An 8,069-nucleotide genomic window follows, 5' to 3' on the forward strand; every position below is an offset into this window, starting at 1 on the left:
GGCCTACATACGGGCGGCAGGGTGTGTTTTCATTTCGGATTTACTTCGAACTTCGCGCCAAATCCGAGCAGCTGCGCTATTTCTACGGGATATTTTCTTTTCCTCTTCGACATCCGATCTTGACGACTGGCTTTTGTGATTTAAAAAGATTTGCAGACGAAAAACCGCTTAAAGCGAGTTTCCATTACGCCCTGCCGTCTGTTGACATGGCCGGCGCTCGATCGTGCGTATAATAACTATACTATCTGTTAACAAATTACCAAAATTATTTATTTTCGTATGGTGAATAGAAATAGAAATAGAAATGGGAATATAAAGATTTCTTATTCAAATTTTTTTACAAGTCGTCTTTTGAATCGTCAATAGAATCTACCACTGATTCGAAATGCCTTCTCTATCGCAAAGAACCAATTAGAAACTCAGCTTTTACTGAAAGAATTGACTGCATTGAGTATCTAGTAAAATACGTCCAATTATCTTAATTATAATAAATTAATTATAATAAATCATGTTCCCTCTACTTAAGTAGTGCTACGCTATGAATAGATGTGTGTCGCTGTTATTATCTGGATCGATCTATAGCGACTCGGGAAATTAGACGTTAAGAGAAATAGACGGACCGACCTAATGGTAACTCGCTTTTAACGTTACATCGTGCATGCGGTGTTTTGTCGATAAACGGAACGCTCCTATTTGGATCCATCTGTACGCTTAATATAAGATTTTACGTCTCGCCAACGTTGATAGTATTTGAGAGTCGAAACACAATAACGTCAAAGTAAAATGAATCATAAGACCCTTGAATTGAAGTTAAAAGTTCAAAACCACCGATTTTAATTTCGCAAGGTTTCCGCTTGGAGCGCTGGTTGTAGATGTGTAGACGAACTTGAGCTTTAAAACAAGGCAGGTTAGGATCCAGTTTACTATAACGCTGTAATGTTTCGACACTCGAATACTATCAACGTTGGTGACACATAAAATCTCGTACTAAGCATACTGTATATGCCTACAGATAAAAGATTTCGAAATAACGAGCTCTAAGATCTTCGACTGTACATGTTCTTATTATTGATGTTCTTCTACACTAATATTATAAAGAGGAAAACTTTGTTTGTTTGTTTGTACTGAATAGGCTCAAAAACTACTGGACCGATTTTAAAAATTCTTTCACCATTCGAAAGCTACATTATCCACGAGTAACATAGGCTATATTTTATTTTGGAAAAAAATAGGGTTCCGTAAGATATTTGGGTTTTTCGGACACAAGGTGTAAAAAATCAACCAGAAAAGTTACTTATTTTGCGTACGCTGCCTAAACTATAAAAGATAGAACCATAAAATGTTCTAATTAATTGTAGATCTTATAAATATCTACAAAAAAATCCGCGACACACTATACCCATCTATGTCGAGTGAGGCACAGCAACCATTTTTTTATTTAAAATCTTGAATTTTTTTTGGACTACATTTAAACGCGTTTATTTTACTCATGCTATTAGTCCTTATCAAAATAAATGATTTCATCACTAAGAACAGTTTATGGAGATAATATTTGGTCTTTGAATGATTAAAATTGGACGTTTGGTTTTGAAGTTATGGCGAAATTAAAATATTACGATTTCTGCTGCACGGCCCGTTGTCTTCTTCTTATTATATAAAGAGGTAATGTCGTTAAGTTTGTTTGTAGGGGGTAATCTTTAGAACTACTGAACCGATTTTAAAAATTCTTTCACCAGTAGAAAGCTACATTATTCCTGAGTGACATAGGCTATACGGGATCTTTAAAAACCTAAATCTACGCGGGCGAAGCCGCGGGGATCAGCTAGTTATCTTATACTCTGACATTCAACATAATATTACACTCAAAATAAACATAATAATGCTTTGTTGTGAGACCAACGGCGGAAGATTCCAAATTGTATGCATATATTTATTTAACTAAGTTCTAGACGATGCCCGCGATTTCCGATCGCTTCATTCAGAAACTCTTTCACGAGGTTTTTGCTTCGCGTTTTACAAAAATATTGTAAAGTGCCCTGTTCACTCACTTCTGGTGTTTGGGATTTAATTATTTTTTAGAGAATTACACTAATTTTTAATTGTCTGTTTTTAACTTGGTTTTAACTTTACGTTACTTTACGTTTCACAATGGTCGACCATTTTTGTTTTTAGGTTACTACGAAGTAAGACACTGCTGGCGTGATGTTGCCAGTAAAAAATTAATGTCATTGTATAAATATTATTTATGTTTGTGTCAATATGTCCTCTCTATTCCCTCACTCTTATAGCCAATGGGACGGAAATCTGACACGACTGGACAGAGATCAGTACCCGTAGTACAAGATTTTACGTCTCACCAAACCAAACCAAATTCGAGAGTCGAAATACTTCCGCGTTACAGTAAACTGGATCTTAAAAGCCTTGTTTTAAAGCTCAAGTTTGTCTACACTTCTACCGCTCCAAGCGGAAACATTGCGAAATTAAAATCAGTGGCATTGAATATTTGACTTCAATTCAAGGCTGTTTAGGTCCATTTTACTGTAACGCGGAAGTATTTCGACTCTCGAATTTGGTTTCGTTTGGTGAGACGTAAAATCTTGTACTACGGGTACAGGTGCAAGGCCGACGGCTTTACGTGCTCTCTGATGCACGGGGGTGACACGCCACCAACTACCTAACTCCTACTTTTTTTTATTAGGGTTCCGTACCTCAAAAGGAAAAACGGAACCCTTCACTTCTTTGTCTGTCTGTCTGTCTGTCTGTCAAGAAAACTACAGGGTACTTCCCGTTGACCTAGAATCATGAAATTTGGCAGGTAGGTGGGTCTTACAGCTGGCATTAGGGGAAAAATCTGAAAACCGTGAATTTGTGGTCACATCACACAAAAAAAATTAAATTGTGGTCATGAACTAATAATTAGTATTTTCAATTATCAAAGTAAGATAACTATATCAAGTGGGGTATCATATGAAAGGGCTTCACCTGTGGATTCTAAAACAGATTTTTATTTATTTTTATGAATCGATTTATCGTGCATAATGTCGAAAAAATACGACTGTAATACGGAACCCTCGGTGCGCGAGCCTGACTCGCACTTGGCCGGTTTTTATTATTATAATGCATTAACACGTATAATAACAATTTACATCTCGCCAAACTGTACCTACATCAGTTTGTTGGCGAGTTTACGCTCATGACATTATTTTTTACTTTGTTCTGAGAATTTCTTAACAGAAAACCACATTACCTATTTTTCAATCCAAACATAATAAAGTACATAGCAATCACCAAACTTTCAAATTCTCACCAAAGCCCGTTTACCCCTGCTTTACTTTTACAACAGTACGCTTAGTACGAGATTTTATGTCTCACCAACGTTGATAGTATTCGAGTGTCGAAACACTTCCGCGTTATAGTAAACTGGATCTTAACTGCCTTGTTTTAAAGCTCAAGTTTGTCTACACATCTACAGCCAGCGCTCCAAGCGGAAACGTTGCGAAATTAAAATCAGTGGCATTGAATTTTTGACGTCAATTCAAGGCTCTTTAGGTCCATTTTACTTTGACGTGATTGTGTTTTGACTCTCGAACTCTCGTAACATTTGGTGAGACGTAAAATCTAAATACATAAAACGAAAGGTGACTGACTGACAGACTGACTGACTGACTGATCTATCAACGCACTGCTCAAACTATTGGACGGATCGGGCTGAAATTTCGCATGCACATATATTATGACGTAGACATCCGCTAAGAAAGCATTTTTGAAAATTCAACCCCTAAAGGGGTAAAATAGGTGTTCGAAATTTGAGAAGTTCACGCGGACGAAGTCGCAGGCATAAGCTAGTCTTATACTAAGCGTACTGGATTGCGCTTGAAACTACGCGAGGTGTCTAAAACATGATAACGTCAACTGAACGTGCTCGCTTGGTTTGTCTCAAGAGTGCTTAAGACACTTGCGGTGCCCTGCTTTAGACGTGCATCTAGGAATAAACATACAATGAATACAAATACTGAGCCATGACGAGGCTTAAAATTTTTGTGGGGAATTCAGTTTCTTTATGATGTCTGAATGTCTGAATTGTTAGGGTTCCGTTCCTCAAAAGGAAAAAACCAGCCAAGTGCGAATCAGACTCGCGCACTGAGGGTTCTGTAGTACAATCGTATTTTATCGACATTTTGCACGATAAATCAAAAACTACTTACTAGATCTCGTTCAAACCAATTTTCGGTGGAAGTTTGCATGGTAATGTACATTATATATTTTTTTAGTTTTATCATTCTCTTATTTTAGAAGTTACAGGGGGGGGGGACACATTTTACCACTTTGGAAGTGTCTCTTCAGTTTAGAAAAAATGATATTAGAAACCTCAATATCATTTTTGAAGACCTATCCATAGACACACGTATGGGTTTGATGAAAAAAAATTTTGAGTTTCAGTTCTAAGTATGGGGAACCCCAAAAATTTATTGTTTTTTTTCTATTTTTGTGTAAAAATCTTAATGCGGTTCACAGAATACATCTACTTACCAAGTTTCAACAGTATAGCTGTTATAGTTTCGGAAAAAAAAGGCTGTGACATACATTTAGACAGACACACAGACAGACAGACATGACGCATCTATAAGGGTTCCGTTTTTTGCCTTTCGGCTACGGAACCCTAAAAAGGAAAAAAGGAATAAAAAGGAACACTTCGTTGTCTGTCTATCGTGTCTGACAAGAAACCTTTAGGCTACTTCCCGTTGACCTAGAATCATAAAATTTGGTACGCGACAGGTTGAAATGACAATCGGGGAGGAAACGCCCCGCACACCCGCGCATCTCTCGTGTCAGCCCAGTGTGGCCTAGCGCGAATGACGTACGGGTGTGCATGGCGTCCCACCACCTCATACGGCATACCCCGATTCTAGATCCATCTCTACCTGTCGCGAACTATTTATTTAGACCATCTGATAGTCAAGTTACCATTTCCAAGCATTGTAGCGACATTAATCATAATGTCGCTATACTGGCTAACCTGAAGCAAGTATTTACTATCAACCAGGTCTTACTTAGATATTTCTGAAATGCATTCCGCGCTGAATTGGTGGAATACAATCTTGTAACGCCACCTACTACGTTACGTAAACCCTGGGTAAAGCCGGTACGCTTTGAATAGATCAGCAGCTCGATTGCGGTAGAATGACAGCTACAATGTCACGATCACAATCACCTCTGATTGCTTGACGCTCGCATACTATTGGCTACAATGAATTGTTGTAACAAGAATAGCATAAATTCAGCGAATCAGAACGATTGAGACTATAATAATGATTGATGTATGTAGTTTTTCCGCAATCGACCTACAGGTCCTGACCACGAAAACTCCCAAGATGGTTGATTTGTATTGATCAATGAAAATGAGCTTTGTATAGACCATGTTTTATACTGACTACGAGAACTTACAACATGGTTGAATTGTATTGAACAATGAAAATGAGCTTTGTATAGCCCAGGTTTTATCCTGACCACGAAAACTACCAACATGGTTGAATTGTATTGATCAATGAAAATGAGCTTTGTATAGGCCAGGTTTTATTCTGACCACCAGAACTCCCAACATGGTTGATTCGTTTTAATCAATGAAAATGAGCTTTGTATAGACCAGGTTTTATCCTTTTATCTTTAGCTTTTTTAAAAGAAAAATTTTACAGGTCCTGACCACGAAAACTCCCAAGATGGTTGATTTGTATTGATCAATGAAAATGAGCTTTGTATATACCAGCTTTTATGATTTATGGTTGATTTGTTCAATGAAAATGAGCTTTGTATAGACCAGGTTTTATCCTGACCACGAAAACTCCCAACATGGTTGAATTGTATTGATCAATGAAAATGAGCTTTGTATAGGCCAGGTTTTATTCTGACCACCAGAACTCCCAACATGGTTGATTCGTTTTAATCAATGAAAATGAGCTTTGTATAGACCAGGTTTTATCCTTTTATCCTTAGCTTTTTTAAAAGAAAAATTTTACAGAGTAGTGTGTCAGACACTTAAAAGATTTGATTTTTTTGTTAGGACATCATATTATGTGCTGATATAGATAATCTGAACGTTTTTAGTTTTAAATAGTAAGTGAACGAGCAGGCCTCCTGATGTTTAGTGAATATCGCCGCCCATGAATATCTGCAGCACTAGCAGCTGTCAATGCCGGCTCGGAGGAATTAGTTTATCCATCTATTGAATAGATCCATATCGTAGTTAAATCATTCTTAAAATGTAGAAATAATATCATAAATCCTTCAGAAATAAATTATTGTCCTTTTAGTTATTGCAAGAATATTATAATATCTAGACGCTAGTGAGTGAGGTTGACTGCAACAGGGTGTATAAATCATGCAGTGTATGTCTGAGTGTTTTATAGGCTTGTCATTGTATCACGCATAATAATATGTCCAAAAATTTAAATATCTTTGTTGTAGGTATTGGCTCCGGAGGCGACTTGCGTGTAATTCCGCATGATTTCAATTGAAAAATTAACCCTTTCGACTACAAACTCACCTTCCACAATACTTTTCATGGACAAATTCCTCAACTAAACAATCCACATTGTGCGTTCTGTGCAAACATAAATTACGGGCACTGGGACTTACTGGCATCACATTTTCATAACCTCACCGTTTATTTATGTAATTTATTTAATATTTTTAAGTACGCATATGATAGGGCGCGTGGTACGACCGCGCTCTGCGTTGACTCGATCGTGTGTGTCGTGAAGGTTTGACGGGACGTGATTTTTAATGAAGGGAGCTTTTTGATATGTGCGTGAAAGTACGGTACGTAGTAACGCGGCGGCGGCGCGGGAAAGACTGGTTGGGCGGGGGACTGGTATTGCGCCGCCCGCCCTTACGCCCGGACGCTGATACAAAATTAATACTTGTTTTGCTAAGAGCGATTTCGATTTGTCGGGTCCCAAATTTGGAAAGTTTGATCTTGTTAGCAATTAAAGTTGTCTTGATGTATACTTGTAAAGCTCGTTGGCCCTTTGAGTTTGTTAAAACAAGATTTGGGCGTCAGGAAATTTCGGCGAAATCAAATTTACCTATATACTGTCAAGACTTCTATTTGATTAGAAATAATTATTTGCTTTTCATCGAAAAGTAAATTTACATTAGCTACCTAGCTAATTAACTTGCTTCACTAAATGCTACTTATATTTAAACTAGCTGATGCCCGCGACTTCGTACGCGTGGATTTAGATTTTTAAAAATCCCGTGAGAACTCTTTGATTTCCCAGGATAAAAAGTCACTCTCTAGGTCTTTAACTGTACCCATGCAAAAAACCACGTCAATCTGTTGCACTGTTGCGACGTGATTGAAGGACAAACCAACAAACCAATAAACCAACAAACAAGCATACTTTCGCATTTATAATAAGGGTACTGATTTTCAATACGACGCACTCGCACAAGTAGAAATTAATGTGTTTATAACTTTTTGTGCTTGTAATAAGAGAAATGTATGAGTAACTGCATTTTATTAAGATTTGTACTAAAGAGCCTTACAAAAATGTAAAAAGAATTGTAGAGTACAAAACGTGGAGGTACGTACACACCTATCAAGGTACTACGTGGCTATCTAGGTAGCGGTTCCCTGCGACTCATTTGAGTAAGTAAATCATTAAGCTTAAGTAAATCACTACCCATAATAATAATTATATAAATGCGAAAGTGTGGTTGTTGGTTTGTTAATTTACTGATTTATTGGTTTGTTGGTCCGTCCTTTAATCACGCCGCAACAGAGCAACGGATTGACTTGATTTTTTACATACATACCTATAGTTGAAGCCCTGAAGAGTTATATAGCCTACATTTTATCCGTAAAATCAAAGAATTCCTACGAGATGTTTGGAAATCTCAATCCATGTGGACAGAATAGCAGGAATCAGCTATTCATTAATAAAAAGCGCAATAATATGATAAAATAGGAAGCTCAACGCAAAAAAGCATACTGCAATAAAGTCATATCAAAGGCACTATACTTTGCAGAAGTTATACCTGTGCCACTGCCCCGGTTGTTTCGCATAAAG

The 8,069-nt window shown here is 37.4% G+C and overlaps 1 protein-coding gene across 3 annotated transcripts in view; it reads right to left on the reverse strand.

Moving 5' to 3' along the window:
- Positions 1-6,834, reverse strand: part of LOC117989611 (semaphorin-2A-like) — a 420,606-nt gene extending 413,772 nt beyond the window's left edge. For all 3 annotated transcript variants that reach the window (XM_069503904.1, XM_069503902.1, XM_069503903.1), the window contains exon 1: positions 6,542-6,834. The gene's annotated coding sequence lies outside the window, so the exon portion shown is untranslated. The remainder of the gene's footprint in view (positions 1-6,541) is intronic.
- Positions 6,835-8,069: the final 1,235 nt, after the last annotated feature.

The sequence above is a fragment of the Maniola hyperantus genome, chromosome 16 (assembly GCF_902806685.2).
Source record: "Maniola hyperantus chromosome 16, iAphHyp1.2, whole genome shotgun sequence".
NCBI lineage: Eukaryota > Metazoa > Arthropoda > Insecta > Lepidoptera > Nymphalidae > Maniola > Maniola hyperantus.